We start from the raw sequence: 20,160 nt of genomic DNA, 5'->3' as shown, positions 1-20,160 counted from the left end.
AATTTACTTGTGTTTTTTTTTTACCTATTCATGGAACGAGCGCATAATTTTATTCCCGCAATTATTTGTTTCGCTTTATCTTCCTCTGAAGATTCATGAAGTTTACTCATTTGCGTGCGAACATCACTTTTAACACCATCATTCGAATTAATAGCATTCGCTTCAATTTACCTAACTGACAGACTGAAGGATACGTTTCATCTAATTCAGAACAGTTACCTTTTTATCTAGATAAAACGGGAACTCCCTGCGGTGACTTTTAAGGGGGAATACCCAATTATTAGAAGCGCGAAAAAAAGGCAATTTTTGTGAATTTTTTTAAGGAAACCTATATAAATTATGGTATTGGTATTTTTTCTACATGAAAGTACACACTTTTAAGAATATGTTAAATTTTTTTTATTAAAAAATATTCAATATTGGCGGAGTATTCATGGGTTCTGTCGACTGCCGCAAAAAAAGGTCCTCCGCGGTGACCACTCCCATTTCATTTGTAATCATCAGAATAAAAAAAACCAAAAAGATTATTAAACTTGACACTATAATTTAGTCTTTGTCGTAGGGGTTTTTGAAAATATCGATTTTTGACAAAATGGCGGGCGTTTGAATTTAAGGGTTCGATTTTTAGGGAAAAATTCGGGTTTATTTTGCCGATAAAAAAAACTAAGTCACTTAAAAAAAAATCCTACGACAAAGACTAGATAATTATGTATAGAATAACCTCTATAAATTTCAAATTAATCGGTTCAATGGTTGCCGAAATATTTTGGTCACCGATTTTTAACATTGTTTCGAAAAAAACGCGTTTGAAAATTGAACAATGAATAAATCGCGAAAATTTTTCAACTTACATAGAATCATCGATTCCAGGTCCATAATATAAGTCCTCCACCTTGCTTGGAATGCAAAAATTGAACAATCAATTTTTTCGAACTTTCTAATTGGGTATTCCCCCTTAAACCAATTCCGAAAACAAAGCTCGAGCACTAGGTAGTTAAAACAGTAGTTCCGGTTCAAGTAAAGTTCGCGTGAGAATCTAGCTCGAATCAATATTAATTACGTTCACCGCGACTTGCGGCTTTTATTTTCGATTCTCCAACAGCCTACAAAAAAACTCTCTGTCCGTATATTCCTTTACGTTGTTCCTCTTTCACCCATCGAACCTTTTCTCCATTTATACATACATACATATACACATATATACATATATACATGTATGTATGTATGTATATAAATGCATACACATACACATATATATATTTACTCATGAATGAGTGATCTCATCTAGCTTGGCACGGCCTAGTTGTCGCTGTAAGCCATGCGATGTATTGAGTCCCACGAAGATGCCATTGATCGCTGCACATTCCGATCCATTCTCCTGTTCGCGATTGCAGTTTTTATTCACCCCGATATAGCTTTCTCCCGCATGCCAAGTCGTAATTGAACATCCGGGCACATAACAAGGACCGCTTCGCCGATCCGCTTGGCAAAAATTCCGCGATATCTTTCTTGCTGCTTCAAACAACGTAATAATGACGAATAAATGAAATCCAAACGAAAGAAAGATATTGAAGAAAAATATTTAGAAAACGCATGAAATGTATTTCGCATAAAATTTCTAGTTAGCGAGAGGCGTGCTTTTTTAAATAATCGAGAAAGAGTTCGAGACAGTCCGTACATTTGCCAATTGGAAGAGAAAGTCGATTCCAAATTCGAGGAGACTCATCATCAGGATTGCCACTCGTCTCGATTTTTCAATATTTGTCCCGCGTCCCGACAGGATGACAGCCGGGACGCTGAATGTTCCGATTTTTAGAGAGTAGAAGTTTTAAATTATTTTGACGATCATTTTGTGTCTTTATATTTTTCCCATGTAAGCAAAAACTATGATATAAAACTATGATATTGCTAAATTCTCCTGCCAAAGATATCAGTATTGATCAAAAGTGGGTAAATATCTTCAAAAGTGTAAAGTGTAAGCAGAGAAGCTACGTGATTTATCAATTATTGTATCTTGTGCTTTAAACATTTCAGCGCGTTTGCAGAGCCAGACTTTTCCTACTTGTCACTAAAGTGGACAAATATTAGAATAAAAGGCCATACTAATGAAAAGCTCAAATATATTATGCATAATACTTGTAAATGCTTTTTTTTTATTAAACTTACCCCCCCCCCTTAATTGAAAGTCCCTCTGACAAAAATTTACTTTGACAGAAAAGTAAATTTCTGTCAAAGAAAAGGTAGCAGCCCTGTTCGTCATCGATATCAAAGTGTCGCCGCTCAGTTGTGTGGCCGCGTGAGAATCTATCGAGATGATTATGCGTGCTATATCGGGCGATTCACACGAATCAGGTTTCCAGGCGTTGTCACCTACGGACGTAACAAACGGCAATCGTATGTGCAGTATGTGTACTCTTGTGTACAGTCGATATCGGCGTCCGCATGCAAAACAGTATTTAAAGCGCGACCTCGCGCCTAGCTCTACTGCAGCATATCATGTATATTTCACAGGCCCGAAAATAAAGTTTCCGCCCGTGGATGTGCTCTCCCGGGAGCATGAAGGCCTATTCCCGCTAGTACATCAGATATCGTTCGGTTTGTGTTTTCGCGACCTTGCTCCTCGCTTCTTGCAATTCCAGGCAATCTGGCCGAGATACAGAAGCGTCTGGGAAAATCCGTTGTTTAAACAACTACGAGAAAAAGAGAGAGGGAGGGAGGGTGGGAGAAAAGGAGGGAGTTAGAGAGAGAGAGAGAGAGAGAGAGAGAGAGAGAGATAGAGAGAGAGAGAGAGAGAGATAGAGAGAGAGCGGTTGGAGTTGAAGGGAGGGAGGCTTTAGGGAGGGCGGTAGTGTAGTTGGGTCTTTTTCTTTCTTCCTTTCCAGTAGAGGAGAGAGAAGATCTCTCTCTCGCTCTCTCTATAGGGAGGGAGAGAGAGAGAGAGAGAGAGAGAGAGAGAGCTTTTGAGTCCCCCGATCTTCCTGTCTGTACTCTGTCCCACGGGAAACGACGGACTTGGCTTTCAGCCCCGTCGATCTCGGTCTCCGCGCATTTAGAAAATTGAATGCAGGATCCACATGAGGGGATGCACATAGGTAATCGAACTGCTTTTCAAAGATTTTCTATATTTCGTATCTTCGATTTTTATTCGTTTTTTCGGATTATTCGGATGTTTAGAGAAAATAGTTTACGCGTCATGTTTGTCCGATTTAGAAACAATCGTAAATTTATTCTATTAAAAAAGATTTATTCTGTTAAAAATATCTACTACACAGGCTTACGTGATCCATGAAAAACCTGAGAAAGATCAATAAAGTCGATATACGTCAAATAGAACGTGACGTTCGCTAAACAGATCTTAAATTTAGAAGAACAACATTAAAACTGGCAATAATGACTTGTACCAAGACTCGCGCAGAAAATGTAGTTTAAGAAAATATAACATTCGCTAAATCGCGGCACGATTGCGATTCGTGTTTATGCGTATTGAAGTGTACCGGTGTTGGTCCACGAGTTTAGAATTCGCATATATGAAAGTCGTACAAACACCGACTAAAATTAAACGCGGGGTGCCAACGTCAAATCCGCCAAACATTTGGCAAACGAGCTGCTAAGCGTTAGAGGCAACGGGAACGATACAATTTCTTATCGCCGCAGGACAACGGATGATATTCGTGCGCAGAAACCGTCATCCGCGCAAGAATTATTAGACGAGTTTCACGACGGTAGCAGGAGCCCTGTTAAGATTTTATCGCGAATACGTGAAACAGGAAATTACGTGTGTATATATATATATGCACTCGCGACACGCGTACCATACGAATTTAACAGCCGGTAGAACCACAAATTTAACAGAGTTTGCACAACGTTCCCGTATCTCGAACGGCCGTTTCACGACGTCGAATCGATACGCTCTAAAACCCCGTGGCGACTTCTTCGCCATCGCGTGCCGATGATATCGGTATTTCATGGCGAATGTTAATCCCGCGACGCGCTCCAATTTCCTTACCGTGTAAAATACGTATGCGCACAATGCAATTTAGAGTAATAGCTAAACGCTCGACTTGTGATCGATACAGCCTGCCCTTGTAATTAATACAAAACAGGGAGATTGAAACCGACGTAAGTTCCGACATGTCGGTTTTTCAGCTTACGCTCTAAGCATGTTGAAGTGATCTGAAAGGCTTTTTCATCGAGCTACTGCGTTCACAGGAATTTTTTCGATGGAAAGATAATATTCGAAATATACGGGTCACTCTTTTATATTTCCAAGTATTGAACGCTTTTTACTGTCATAAGTTTTCATCGAATAAGCTAAAATTTTATCGAATCAATTAAATTCTCAAGAATGTATGGCTTTCTTAAGTATAACTTTTTTAAATCTTATTGTTAGTATTGTATACTAACCTACTGCACCCGGTTACCTCAACGAGCTACGTTCCTGGTTGGAGAAATGGGTTCATCGACTCCAACATGAAAGAGTCGGATAACCATGCTGCTACCTTTGTATTCTCTCAATGGCCGCGTAACGTAAAAATAAATGGAGAATAATCATGAATAACGTGATGTTTCAATGATTAGTGATTCCGCAATATAATTTAATCTCTTGCAGCAAATACTTGTTATTAATATTTTAATTATTATCGATTGAAAAATAATTGCATAAGAATATCGACTGCTGTAACATTTTTAATTATATACAAAATCATATAGATAATAGCAAAGTCAGAATTGCGGAAGGAGCAAGATCAAAAAGCTCTTTGTCTTCAACGAGAAACTGATGGTGGTGAAAAACCAGAATTATATTTATTGAAACGTAAAAACAGTTGTTGAAGCTAGGAACAAGTGGCTAGGAATGCCAGAGAAATAAATGTCAATGTAAGATAAGTATCGCCGAGTGTCAGTTACGCGATGCTATAAACAATTATATCAGAAACGTTATGCTAGTTGATATGCTGTGCCGATGAGCAACAAAACTAACGTCCACTCATCGCCAGTCACGTCGGAGAGAAAGTGGAGAAAAGTAAAACATGTCCGGCTCTTGGACACGCGGCTGACACGCGCGGCGGATGCTGCCACTCGCCTAAATAAATATCAGCAGGCGAAGCCTTAGCTGAATGAACGGTTAAAGTTGTCTATCATCGTTGATCGAAGGACAAGCGTATCATCACACCGCTGCTGGTGGGGCACGTTAGTGACGTCACTGACGGAGGAGAGGAGGGATCGATACAGCTCAGCATCCACCCTTCCTCTCTCACTCTCTCTCACTCACTCACTCACTCACTCACTCACTCACTCACTCACTCACTCACTCACTCACTCTCTCTCTCTCTCTCTCTCTCTCTCTCTCTCTCTCTCTCTCTGTGCTTCTTTCTCTCCCTTACTGATCTTGCCCTTCCTATATCTACGTCCATCTTTCTTTCTCTCTCGCTCTTTCTATTCATCACCCGCCCGTCAGAAATATATTTTCTACCTTTCTCTCTCTCTATCTCTTTCGCTTTCTCATCCCCTGACTGCCTTCCGATGACCCTTTACTGCTACGATCCCTCTATTCTCTTTGTCTCCCTGTTTATCATTAATTCTTTTTCTGCATCTCCTCCTTTCTTCATTGTGCCCTCCCTCGTAACTTTAATTATCACTCGCTGTCTTCGTTCTCAACGAACCGTCTTTTCCTCGCCAACGTTTTTTTCTTCTTCCTGATTTCTAAAGCTACTCTCCAAGCTTGCGTTCGTGAAGGGCGGTATATCGAGCATACCGCCGCTTTCTCTCTCGTCTCCCTGTCTCCCTATCCCTCTCTTCGGATCGAAAACAGACGCTGACAAAACCTCCCTTGGGCATTCAACTTTTTATTCCGACATTCCGTGCTACAAGCCAGAACTATTATACATACACATGGACGACGTTTATTACCCGCATAGTTAATTAGGCGAGAGTAAATGGAAATCGGTCATTGTACCGTAATTGTTTTACTTTAATTGTTAATTAATTCTATGAATATTAATATCCTTCGCGAGGTCGTCACTAACGAGACGTGTCAGTGAAGTACAAATAGAAACTTGCGAATGGCGATTGCAAACTAGTATGTACACAGGTCACAATTAAATAAAGCAACGTATTTAGTCAATTATATTCCATTAACCCTCCGTTAACCATCGATTTTTTTACAAAACGCCATCAGCCAACTGGAACTTTTAAGTCCATTCTGTTATTTTTATATTCTAAGCTTTCAAAAAATTTTGAATTACTTGTCAACATCTCTACTACAATATCCAATAGATTTTAAAGCCAAATATTAAACCCAATTGTTTATACAAAGCGAAATTTGAACACAAATGGGAAAAAATGGAAATTTGTTTAATTTATAACTTTGCAATAAATAAATATTAAAAAAAATAATTGCAAGGTTTTGTACTTCAGATTATGACCTTTCAAAAGAATGTAGTCTCATTTGGGTCGACTCTGAAAGGTATAATTATTTTAATAAATAAAAATAATGAAATTTTAGAGGAGTTTATTCGTGTACTGAATACAGAGAAAAATAAAGTTTAACTTTCTTTTGCTTAGAAATAAATTTTTATTGTAAAAAATTGTTAGTTATATAAAATATCATTATACAAATATGAAAGAAAATTATAAATAAAAAGTAAAAAAGTATCGTATTGCTCGGCGTTTCTCTCCGCCATTTTGTAAATAATCCTCTACTAATGATAGAAGTGTTTTAATTAGCAAAAATTATTAAAAATAGTGAAAAAACGAAAAAAAATTTGCGTAAGTAAATGTTACGTCGGTAAACACTAACGCCGTTAGCCGTCTGGATCATTTAGGGTAGTAGCAGACTTAATTTTGCCGGGTCGTTGCTCGAATACGCGCATTGATGGAAACCGGCGTCACCGCGGCAGCAAAACCCCTCTACTTCAAACTTTTTTTATAGAAGGAAAGATACCAAACACCACCTTCTTCTCTCCACAAAGAAATGCAAGAAAGAAATTTTGCTTGAGTCTTTAAAGCCCTAGATTACTGACGGAAGGTTAATTATAATATTCATCCTTTGTTGCAAATATATTTAATATAAAATCATATAGAATAGAATAGAATATATTTATTTCTGCCTTCCGGCTTGAAATGGTTACACATACATATATCATACCTATATACATTATACATTTTCATACAAATTATACATACAAATTAAATCCAACAAACAGAGCAAAATATTATAGCTTTAACAGTTTTCTGTCTCTGTGTTTCGTTTTTCTCTTCTCTCCTCCAACTTCACCATCCATCTCTCTCCCTCTCCATTGCCATTCAAAATTTTTCTTACTCTCTCCCCTATTCCCCCTCCCTCGCGCATCTCTCCAGCGTATGCTCCCAAGTTTCTTCCTCTGCCTCGCATACTCTGCAACTTCTTTTCTCATCTGATTCCCAGTACCTCCCACCACGCATCTTGTTTCCTAGTCTGATTCTTGCTATCCTTGTTACCGATTTTTCTTTTCCTCCTCTTTCCAGATACTCAGGTCTTCCTATTTCTGCTATCTCTTTGTACCATCTATTATATTTTGATTCTCTTATCTTTTCGTCTATCTCCTGTACTTGTATGTCTCTATCTCTACCTTCTATCTCTTCTATGCTACTCCACCCTTCTTCTCTTTTCCTTTCTATCTCTTCCGCTGCATATCCTCTACACTCGTAAAACTTTCTACGTTCTACTTCCCATTTTGACTTCTCTTTCCTTACGTCCTTCTTTATTTCCTTCCAGCATGCTCTTGCTATTTCGTTTCCCCCTCCGTTTTCTAGTTTTTCTTCGTATCTCATTGCTCTTTTAGCCGCTTTTGTTCTCATCTTAATTCTTTTAGCCTCTTCTCTTATCATATAACCCGGCGTGCACCAATCTAATGCTAACGTCCATCTTATAAACCTCTCTTGTATCCTCTCTATATTCTTTCTTTCCTTCCATCCCCATACTTCTGCTCCATACATCGCCACACTTGCCACCAGCGAGTCAAAGAGTTTCATTCTTCTTTTCCAGTCTCCTCCAAAAATTCTTTTTCCTATTCCCCATACTTGCCTCATTGCAACTGTGGCTTTTCTTACTCTCTCTTTTATGTGTGTTTCTTGTCCTCCGTTTCTTTGAAATATGCATCCTAAGTAGCAAAATTCTTTTACCTCCTCTATTTGTTCTCCTTTCCACTTCCATTCAACTTCTTTGGCTCTATCTCCTCCTTTCCTAAATCTCATGACTTTTGTTTTTCCAACATTCACTGTTAGTTTCCTTTTGTCGAAGTATTTTTCTAACCTCCTTATCATTTGCTTCATTTCCTCTTCTCTCTCTGCAACTGCCACTATGTCATCCGCGTATGCAAGCGTCCATATTTTTGTATTTCCTATAACTACCCCTCCCTCCTGCCCTTTTCTCATTACCTCCTCCAAGTCTGCCAGCAGCAATATAAATAGTATCGCACTCAGAGGGCATCCCTGCCTTACGCCGTTTACTGTCCAAAAGCACGGTCCTTTTTCTCCATTACATCTAATCACGCTTTTTGTTTCTTTATACAGCTCTTTAATTCTATCTCTCAGTCTTTTGCTTATTCCATTTTTCTCCATTACCTTCCATAATATTTCTCTATCAACTGAGTCAAATGCTGCCTTCAGATCTATAAATGTTGCCACTAACTTCCCTCTTTCCTTGCTAATCGCTCTTCCTATTACATAGTTTAATGTGTATATATTTTCTATCGTTCCTTTTCCTTTCCTGAATCCTGTTTGCGTCTCCGGTATTAGCTTCTTCTCTTCTATCTCCTTCTCTAGTCGTTTGGCTAAAATAGCTGCGTATATTTTGTAGCTCGTGTTCATCAGTGTTACACCTCTGTAGTCTCCTGCTTCTTTTCCTTCCCCTTTCTTTACTATGGGAACAATTATTCCTTCATTCCAGTCTTCTATCATTTCCCCTTTTCTCCATGCCATGTCACATATCTTCCATATTTCTTCCTTTAATCTGCTTCCTCCGTTTGTCCATACCTCGTTTGGCATTCCATCCGCTCCTGCTGCTTTTCTATTTTTCATCTCCTTTATTATTTCTTCTACCTCCTCTCTTCTTATTCCTTCCTGATTTTCGCAACTATCTCCTGTTTCTTGTTTTTCCTTTGCCGTCTCCTGCTTCGTTCCTACGCCTCCTAGTAACTTCTTAAAATGCTCGTTCCATTGTTCCTCGCTTATTTCTTCATTCACTTCCTTTCTATGTTTCCTTTCTCTATTTATGAATCTCCATACCTCTTTTTCATTTTTTGCGTTCCTTGCTTCTTCTATAATTCTTTCTTTTTCCTTCTCTTTTTTTTCTTTTATCATTTCCCTGTATTCTTTCCTTTTCTTTATATATTCTGCTTTTTCTTCTTCCCCTTTTTTCCACTTTCTTAGCCTCTCTTTTGCTTCTCTTCTTAGTTCCACACACTGTCCTCCACCATTTATTTTTTCTCTTCGCTTTATTGTCTATTCTAATTTCTTTCCAGCTTACCGCCCTTGTTACTACATTTTTTATTTCTTCCATGAGCTCCTCCGGGTTCACTCCATCTATGGTTTTTTCTTCGACCTTCTCTCTATATCTTTCTACAGCTTCTTTAGACCAGTTCATTACTTTTTTCGTTTTCTTCTCCTCCCTTTTTCTTTCTTCTATTTCCTCCGCTATTTCTAGTGCTACATATTGGTGGTCTGAATCTATCTGCTCTCCAATTCTTACCTCTTCTGTTCTTTCCCATAGCTCCTGATTTCCTATTATATAGTCTATTACTGTCTCTCCTCTCCCTCCGGTAAAGGTGAACTCTCCTTCTTTATCTCCCTTAGTTCCATTTAGTATTCCTAGCCCTTCTTCTTCCAGAAATTCTATCAGCTTTTTTCCTTCTGCATTTATTTCTTTGTCTTTTGATTTTCTTTCTTCTCCAAAGATGTCCATAATTCCTCCTTTTTCCCCTGTTCTTGCATTAAAGTCGCCTCCTATTATTATTCGCTCTCCTATGCCTCCTTCGTTCGTATATTCTTTTATTAATCTTATTTTTTGTCAATGTCATTATTTACGTATACACTAATAATCTTCCATTCTCCCTCTTTTGTTCTTACAATTCTTTCCACTATTCCTTCCTCTTCTCTCTCTATTCTTCCTTCTACTTCGAGCCCTTTTCTTACTCCGGTAATTATCCCTCCTCTTGCTCTTCCTCTTTTCTTTTCTCTTGTCGCTGGTTGGCATTTCCATACATATCTTTCTGGCATTATTTTTTTTACTTTGCTCCACTCTTTTTCTTCTACCCATGTTTCTAAGAATGTTATTATGTCCCACTCTTCCACTACCTTCCAAAACCCTTCATTTTTCCCTTTTAGTCCCGCTATGTTCCAGAAGCCTACTGTCATTCCTCTTTGCTCTTCTGCTATCCGCTTCTTCTTTCCTTCCGTTCTTCTCCTTTTTCCTCCTCTTCTCCTTCGTACAGTCTTCTCGTTTTCTCATTTTCTTCCAGTCTCCTTTCTTTCTTGCTCTCTTTGAAATCTTCTTCCATCTTCCAGTTTTTCTTCGCTTTCATTCCATTTCTTTTCGTGGCCGTCTATCCATATTTTTTGGTATCCTAATGTTGCTCTTTTCCCTTTCTCCCTCTCCTCCTTCACTATACTCCATAATTTTCCTTGAATTTTTCTCTCCGTTACTGTCATGTCGTCATCTATGTATATCTTTTTCTCTATCCCCATCTTCTTTCTGTTTATCATTATCTCTCTCTTGTCCTCCCACCTATTCATCCTTACTAGTGTCATTTTGTTTTCTCGTCTGCCGATTATTTGTACCTCATCCACTTCTACTTCTTTTTTGGTGATTTCTTTTAGCAGCTTTCCAATCTTCTCTCTTCTCTCACCTCCGTCTTCAATTTCCGCTCCTTTTATTATTATATTATTTCTTCTTTTTTTCCTTTCTTCTAATTCGTTTTTTCTTTCTATCTCCTTCATTTTCTTTAACAGCTCATTGTACTCCTTCTCTCCCTCTCTCCTCTTCTCCGCCTCCTCCATTCTCTCCTCCAGCTGTTTTACTCTTTTTTCTATACCGGTTTTCAGCTTCTCCCATATCGCTTCGCTTTTTCTGTATTCTTCTCTCAGATCCTGTATCTCTTTCATCAGTTCCTCCTTATCTTTCTTTCTTTCTTTTTCTTGATCCTCCAATTTGGTCAATATTTCCTTCAGCATTTCTCCTGTCTCCATGCTTTCCTTTTCCTCTTCCTCTTTTTTTACTTTGTTTGGTGGTGATCTACTTAATCTTCTTTCCTTATCAAACTTGTCTATAATTTCTTTCTCGGCCTTTTTTATTTCTTCACTCTCCTGCTCTCTTCTCCTTTTCTTTATGTTGTCTGCAATCGACCCTTGGCTCCCTGCTCTGCTTCTTGTTTCTGACAGTTCTGCTGTCCTCGCGTATCTATTCTCTGCGTTCTTACCTCCTTTAAACGTTTCTTTATTTTCTTTCTGGTACTTTTCCTCACTATTTTTGCTCCCTTTGCTCTCCTCCTTCTTTTCCTCCATCCGCTCCTTTTTCTGTCCCTCGGTGCTCCCTGTCTTCTTACTTATTTCCTATGTGCGGGAGGCGTGACGGCTTGGGACCGCGCTGGCATGCAATCCGTGATCGTGGTCACGCGCCGTGCACGTGCACGCGTACCCGGGTGTCTGACACACGAAAGCTACTTAAAGCTTATAACGTGGAACATCACCTACTGAACAAAATGATGCGATGTTCGGTCGTGTCTCTAAACACCCGATTTTTATTTCCTATGTCCTTTCTGCATTCTCCGGGCCTCTCCTAACCTCCAAATTGTCGCCGCAACAGTTATTCGACAATCTTCCTTCCGCTTCCTCCGCTCTGCTTGCCTTCTTTTCCCTCTGCCCTATTGCACTTTGCGCATGCAACTGTCTGAAAACAGAGTCGCCCTAAGGCGATATCACGGCAGAAAACTTCTAATGATTTTATGCAAATGACATGCGTGCTTCTCCTTATACTTACTCGGTCGGTAACCCCCTATAAAATCATATACTTTATCCTTATTTTTTATGTTGGTCATTGTAGCCCAATTCTTGTCTTTTTCAATTTATTTATCATCAAAAACATTCGTTGGATTTCTATTTGGAATCGAATTTAACTTTTGTATAAAACAGGCGCACGACTTGTTTATGTTAGCCTAATACTTTACTTAGTTAGTAAAGCTAAGTTAGTAAACTAACTACCGTTAGTTGTTAGCGATGGCGGATATTTGCTCTGCAACTATCGATACTGTGCAAAATGTGGAAATTTAACGACGGACAATGGCACATGCATAAATCAATTAACGAAACGATTCGATCTAATTATATTGAAACCAATAATGAATCCAATTGCGTTCAAATGCAATCGATAATAAAATTGAATGTAATTGCAAGCTTATCGAGTAATTTCTTGTAAACGTAAACAGAAACCAAAATTGTAATTGGACCCATTCCTCCATGGAATTTTTTTTTAATTGCGCACATTTCTCCTCAATTATCAAAATCCAGAGTCATAGACGCTGCTCTATTTCCTCTGTTTCTCTACGTTAAATAAAAAAGTAGCGGTAGGTCGTACAGAAAATGTCAGAAATCTGAATAAAGCGGCAGATCGTAAAGAAAATGTCTGCACAATGTTTTATAAATAAAACATCCGCGAACAATGCTTCGCCAAAGAGGAGGCAACGGTTTGTTTATTTCTCGAGTACTGAGACGCCAGGGAAATTACAAAAAAAAGGAGAAATTCACGAGTCAACATTGCATGCATACATAAATTAGAAAAATTAAGGGAATTAAAGGGAAAAGTGTGAAATATAACAAATATAAAAATATAACAAAAAAATAACTCATTTTTAACTATTAGAATGTTTAACATTAAAAGTAGTAATTATAACTTAATACTTTCACTGCCAAGCGGAATAAAAAAAAATACGCCCTCAGGCCAAGGCTGTTTTTTGAGCAGTTGCTGTATTTTATTGCCGATCCTTAAAGTATTTATGCTTTTCCATTTCCTCTTTTTTTAATAGCTTTTGACCTGATTACTCGGTGTACCATTTACGATACACCTGGCCTGCGTAGTTAGGTTAGGTTAAGTTAGGTGTATCGTAAATGATACACGTGGCAGTGAGAGTGTTAACTGAAAATTGACACATTAATTAACTCCGAAACAATACATATGGACAAAATTTAACCAGACTAACTTTTCAAACGTTATCACTTTTAAGATATGAGAGGTTATTAGTAGCACTACACTAGACCTAAAATTTATATTAGTTTATTAGTCTCTCTGTTAGAAGGCATGACTTGTTAGCTGCTTTGTCACCTAAGCGTTCTCAATAAAAAAAACAACAAAATTTTATTTAAGTAAATGTTTAGAATTTCGTTCTAAAATTTATTTTTAATTTTTTCTTATACAGGGTGTAACATAAATGTGAGCAGCTACTTCAGAGATGTATTCTCAGAGTTAAGGAGGTTCGATCATTACTTGTGAGTCAAAAATGCGATTAAAGTAAATGTCATTACAGCGATCCCGAATTATATGCAATATTAGTATAATGAATTGTGGATGCTACTTACGTGCTATATTCTTCGTCAATTATTAGTGTATAGAATATTAACAAACATATACTGGGGTATGAGAGCGGAGTGTGACTCAACGTTATCAGTACTTCCCTGCACAGCAGTAACGGAACCCGCCACCGTGGATTTGCCCATTACAGAGATACATACCCTTCGGATTACGCACTCCCGGTATAGGCGACACCTCTGGCCACTGGCAGACACGGTTTCCCGTAACGCACATATGACTCATATTGTACCTGAGCTGGTTCCCAGGTAGCAGGATTAAGTCCTGCAGCGAGCATGACCTACTCGGATTAGATCAGCTCAGCTGACAGGACCGGGGTGCCAAGGCACCCCACTAACAGGTAATGCGCAACATGAGCTTCATAGCGCTGACCCACACTAGGCCCTCTATGCCGCTCACTCGGCTATGCAAAACCTCTGCCCCTACGAGTCCGACACCATCTGGTAGGGCACCGGTAGCCTCCCGGTGGGGCTCCCTACCCCCGTAGTACTCGTGTCGAGCGATCTTAGCTCACGTTTGACGAGTCGCCGTCGCTAGTGCCATGCCACCAGCTACCACGTAATCGCACGAGTCACCCCGTACTGTTAACGCGTCGCTCATCGGTTGCCCGGGAATCCGGGATTCGGCAGCAGTCGACGCGCCTTAGGAGTATACGGCACGTGGTGCGCCATATACCCCGCTCGTATTGGGCACCTCCCACGCACGAGCACGCCGCGCTCGCCTCGCGAAACGCTACCCTGTTCAGTACTGCCGGCTGCATCCGTTACCCAGCTGATAGGACCTGGGATTGGACCGTTTACCCGCGCTTGCTTGAATTTCTTTACGTTGACATTCAGAGCACTGGGCAGAAATCAAATTGACGAAGAATATAGCACGTAAGTAGCATCCACAATTTGTTCTCTCGCCTTCGGCTCGTGCGTCCACTCCGCACTCGTGTCTAATTCTCAACTTCCCGCACTTGTTACACAAATAACTATTTTATTACCATTGTATTTATAAGTTATCTACAGGGTTAGTTTGATGGTAATGCAGAGAGGATGCTAGTCACGCAGTGTAGGGTGCGTCTCGTTTAATTTTATATTGAGCCAGAATTCGTTACGTTTCGATTGCGATCGACAGCATTTTGTATCACAAGCAAATAAAGCAATTTATCAAAGGATTCTCAACAGAGTTAATCAACATAATTGGTACTTCCGGATAAAACGGATAAATACACGGATTACACGGAATCGAGCAACAAGCAAGTGTGAAATTCACCACACGCAGCGACCACGCCCATGTGGTACGAGACGAGGTTAGGATCTCAGTCACTTTCATCGGAAGCATTCGCGAATTATAATAAAACGAGATGGAGGTTCTTACGAGACTAAGAGCGAAAAGAACGAACGTTAAGGGACAAATCACGCAGTTCGTGAGGTTCGTGAGAGAGCATGGCGAAGATCATAAAGAGCAGCTGCCGGAGAGGATCCGATGTGCCGAAGAATTATACAATGCATACAACGATGTTCAGACGCAAATAGCCGAAGGGAAATTAGAAGCGCTGTTAGGAAGAAACCCGCCGCCAACAGCAGAAGAAATGCAAGCTATGGAATCAGAGTTAGCACGAGAACATCAATCGGTAGAAGATGTTTACTTTGAGCAGTTATCGATAGCAAAGCAATTATTAGAGACACAGCCAGTAAACAATATAGCATTACCACAACAACCAGCAGGTAAACAGTCTTAATGTAAAATTACCCACGCTTGTGCTTCCGAAATTCAGTGGTAGTTATGATCAATGGCTAATGTTTAAGGACACTTTCACGTCAGTGATAGATTCTAATGTTAGATTGTCAAACATTCAAAAGTTTCAATATTTACGTAGTTTCTTATCGGGAAAAGCTTTGCAAGTAATACATACGTTAGAGACAACACAAGAAAACTACTATACAGCATGGCGATTAATTAAAGAGAGATATGAAAATAAGAAGTGTTGTGGATGTAGTAAAAGAAACAGGCTGGATAGAATATATCGAACCGAACAATATTTATTTAATAAAGACCATTTCTTGCGATACAAATCAACAACACGTATTGTCTTTTCTTTATAGAAAATGTAAAACTGAGAACTTTATTACGTGCGACTAAAACAAAGTGTGACTGACTACGGAATACTGAATACTAGAACTATAACTCGACTGATAGTAGACTCGAACTCTAAAGATGACGCATAGAAGCATGCGCTCATTGGTCGCGCCATCTTGATGCGGAAGGTTTCAGTTCACAACACTTCCTCCAAACTTCTGCATCCAATGCCCTGACGCAGTCTGTCGAAACGCACGTGCTCCAAAGGCTTCGTCAGAATATCGGCCAGTTGTAGCTTCCCCTCGATATGCTGGAGATCAATGGTGCCTTCCAGGTACCTTTCTCGAACGTAGAAGTGGCGTACTTCTATGTGCTTGCTTCGCTTGTGAAATTCGGGATTCTTAGCGAGTTTGACAGCACTGGCGCTATCAACAAACAAAATCGACTTGCAACTCTCATTGAGCAATTCATATATCAGGCGTTTCAGCCATATAGCTTCCTTAGCTGCTTCACTAGCTGCCATAATCTCTGCTTCGGTTGTAGAGAGAGCAACCGATCTTTGCAGTCTACTTGACCATGAGACTGCGCCTCCTGAATACAATGCTACTACTCCACTGGTTGAACGTCGCGTTTTGACATCACCAGCAAAGTCGGCGTCACTGTATATCTTCAGACCATCTTGACCTTTGTAGGTGATACCGTGGCTTGCAGTTCCTTTCAAGTATTTGAAGATCTTCTTTACATCGTTTCAATCGCTTCTGGTTGGTTGATGAAGAGCACGAGCTCCTTTATTTACAGCGAATGCAATGTCGGGACGTGTCGCTGTCATCAGGTACATCAAACTTCCCACAGCTTCCTGGTAGGGAACATGATCGTCGACCTTTTCAGTTGACGCAGCTTCTTCACGACCAACAGGAGTGTACACAAAATTGCATTCATCCATTCAAAATTTTCTCAAAATCTTTTCTATGTAGCTTTGCTGGGAGATGGTGATTGAGCCATCCTTCTGACGAGCAATATTCAGTCCAAGAAAGGTCTCTAGATTGCCCATTGTGATCTTGAATTCTTGCTGAAGAAGATCAAGAAACGACTGAACTTCGGAGTCGCTGCTTCCGACAACCATTCCATCATCTACGTATATTGCAACATAAAGAAAATTTCCGTTGCGCTTGCGGTAGAACAGACATGGATCCGCACTGCTATTTTTCATGCCAGCTTTCTTCATAAATTTAACGAAGCGCTTATTCCATTGACGTGGAGCTTGCTTCAATCCGTATAGGCTTCTTTTTAGTAGACACACACGTCCTGTTCCCATCTTCAAAACCTTCTGGCTGTTCTAGATAAACTTCCTCCTCAAAAGAACCGTAAAGGAAAGCTGTTTTCACGTCAAATTGCCTGAGACTCATATTCTTTGCAGCAGCGATTGCGAGAAGAGTTCTTACCGTGTCGTACCTAGCGACGGGACTAAAAGTTTCGTCGTAGTCGATTCCTGATTTCTGGACATATCCTTTTGCGACCAGACGAGCTTTGTAGCGAACACCTCCATTATTATCTTCCTTGATGCGTAAGACCCAGCGATTTTTTAGTACTTTTGCATTAGCAGGCCTATCCACGAGAACCCAGGTTTTATTTTCAGACAAGGAGTCCAATTTTTCTTTCATAGCCGCTAACCAAGAGTCTCGATCTTCTGACTTAATTGCTTCATGGTACGATCTTGGATTGCCTGTATCTTGAGCAAGACATACATATTCTCCACTTGTCATCCATCCTGGCCTTTTCTTTATACGCTTATTACTGGGAGAATAGACTTTGTCTTCTGATTCTTCGCTGCTCACAGAGCCATCTTCGTAGGTATCTTCATAGGCGTCTTCATCAGATGTTTCTTCCGTGTTTCCGGTGTCTTCTATTTCGCTCTGCATTTCAGTTTGACTCGAAAAGTACTTATACTCGACAGGCATTACAATCACATCATTGCTCTTGTTGCAAATGACTTCTGGTTTAAAACGAACGTCATGAGTGCATACAATTTTATTCTGCGAAGGAATCCACACTCGGTATCCATCTCGTTCATTAACGTAACCGACTACGTGTCCTTTTAGTGGTTTATCGTCGAACTTGGATCGAAACTGCTTTTGAACATACACGTAGCATTCTGTACCGAAGATTTTTAGATGATTCAAGCTTTCAAGTCCTTTTCCAAACCACAATTCGAACGGCGATTTGTTGTCGACTCTAGTTTGTCCAGTATGATTTAATATATAGGCAGCCGTATTACATGCCTCTGCCCACAGAAATCTTGGTAGCTTGCTAGGATTTAGCATAGAGCGTGCTGTTTCGACGATGGTGCGGTTTTCGCGCTCTGTAGATCCATTTTGCTGCGGCGTATACGCTGGGGTCACTAACTGTTCAATTCCATATTTGCTGAGCAGCGTGGAGACGTCCTTATTATCAAACTCCTTCCCGCCGTCACATCGGAGCTGTTTCACAGTATGACCATTAGTTTTAACTTCATTCAGGAACTGTTTCAATACTCTGCATACTTCACTCTTCTTTGTTAATAAGAAGATCCGCCGAAACTTGCTGAAGTCATCCTTGAAGCAGACAAAATATCTTGATTTTCCTAAGGAGGCAGTTGACATGGGCCCGTTCACATCTGCATGAATTAATTCACCGACCTTTTCTGACTGATTTGGACGATTTCCAAACGGCAGGCGATGGATCTTTCCTAATGCGCAACCATCACAAAAACTTTCGTCCGCACTAGTCACATTAATGTTCATGCGCTTTAAAACTTCTTTGACATGGCGTTTGTTTTGATGAGCTAACCGTTCGTGGAACACTTGCAACATGTCGGTGGTACTGGCTAAGTTGGCTTCTTCTTGTTCTTTGATCTTTACAACCTTTAAGTTCAGTACGTACAATCCGTTTGAAAGATGACCTGTGGTGCGAATGCCTTGATCCTTTACAGAACGTATACAGACTTGCTTCTGATCGAGTGTCACACTGAAACCATTTTGAACAGCCGCTTTTACAGAGAACAGATTTGCACTAGCATCCGAAACATACCATACATTGTTGAGTTCAGCATCATGCCATGAATCATTGAAGTACAGTTTAACGTTGACTAAGCCTTGACCGTGAGCCTTCATTACAGCGTCGCGTCTTCCGAGTGAGATTATTTCTGGTACAGAAAATTCTTCGTACGATGAAAAATTCTGCTTATTCGGGGTGATATGGACTGAAGCTCCACTGTCACAGTACCAATCTTCTAAATTTTTCACATCCGTTGATGCTCCTAAAGCGTACGCCATAAATGCAACTTTGTTTTTGTCAGCTGGTGGTTTGTCAGGTTTGTCTTTCGATTCTGGACATTCAGCAGCCCAATGATCAAGCTACTTGCATTTATTACAAGAAAACTTCTGTTTTGCACGATTTGCTTTGGTGGATTTTCCGGTGCGCTTATCACGGTGAGAGTCCTGCTTTCCACTATGCTTTGAAACGAACGCAGAATTGCTTTCACTTTTCTGAGAGTCCCTCAGTTCGATATTGCACAACTTTTCAATCAATAAATTTAGAGCTTGTTGATCAGACGGAATCGTGTCCCAAACGTCCTTGAAATTTGCGTATTCCTTTCCGAGAGTTGATAGAATTCTTCCGTTCAGCATGCGCTCAGACAGCCTATTTTCTCGATTCTTCTCAAGCTCCGTGTTTATATCGACAAATAATTTCTGCAGCTTTGCAATGTGAGTGCTCATATCATCACTTTCTTCGCGCTCAGCCTTGAAAAACATTTCAATGAGCATGTTCAACCGTTGTGTAGAACTGCGTTCAAAACGTGCACAGAGCTTTATCCATATTTCATTCGCTATTTTACATGTCAAAACAAGTTCTGCGACGGATTTATTCAACGCACTTGCAATGTAGCTTGCCGCTTTTGCATCTTCTTGCCACTTTTCGACCGCGATCTTCTGTTCGTTGGTTGGTGCAGCACCCAATTGCGGACATGGACGAGTCCCGTAGACAATGCTTTCGAGCGCATTTGCACGAAATATATGTCCCATATGCCACTTTTACTTTGCCCAATCCTCTGGACCACTGAGTTTTTCAACAAGAGCTCTTTGATCCGTGTAGGATACCATTTCTTGCGAGCAGATTCTTCCTTTTACTACAGAACAGTAACTATAACGCTACGCGGACTGCGCGCTGTGCTTATAACCTGTTGTAGATGTAGTAAAAGAAACAGACTGGATAGAATATACCGAACCGAACAATATTTATTTAATAAAGACCGTTTCTTGCGATACAAATCAACAACACGTATTGTTTTTTTTTTATAGAAAATGTAAAACTGAGAACTTTATTACGTGCGACCAAAACAAAGTGTGACTGATTACGGAATACTGAATACTAGAACTATAACTCGACTGATAGTAGACTCGAACTCTAAAGATGACGCATAGAAGCATGCGCTCATTGGTCGC

General features: G+C 40.0%; 1 protein-coding gene across 2 annotated transcripts in view; it reads right to left on the bottom strand.

The window, feature by feature from the left end:
- The window catches only part of LOC139811255 (A-type potassium channel modulatory protein KCNIP1), a 106,837-nt gene that overhangs the window by 39,254 nt on the left and 47,423 nt on the right, over nt 1-20,160 (bottom strand). The gene's annotated exons all lie outside the window — the stretch shown is intronic.

This window comes from Temnothorax longispinosus, chromosome 4 (assembly GCF_030848805.1).
Source record: "Temnothorax longispinosus isolate EJ_2023e chromosome 4, Tlon_JGU_v1, whole genome shotgun sequence".
Lineage (NCBI taxonomy): Eukaryota > Metazoa > Arthropoda > Insecta > Hymenoptera > Formicidae > Temnothorax > Temnothorax longispinosus.
This window is presented reverse-complemented; position numbering and strand designations above follow the sequence as displayed.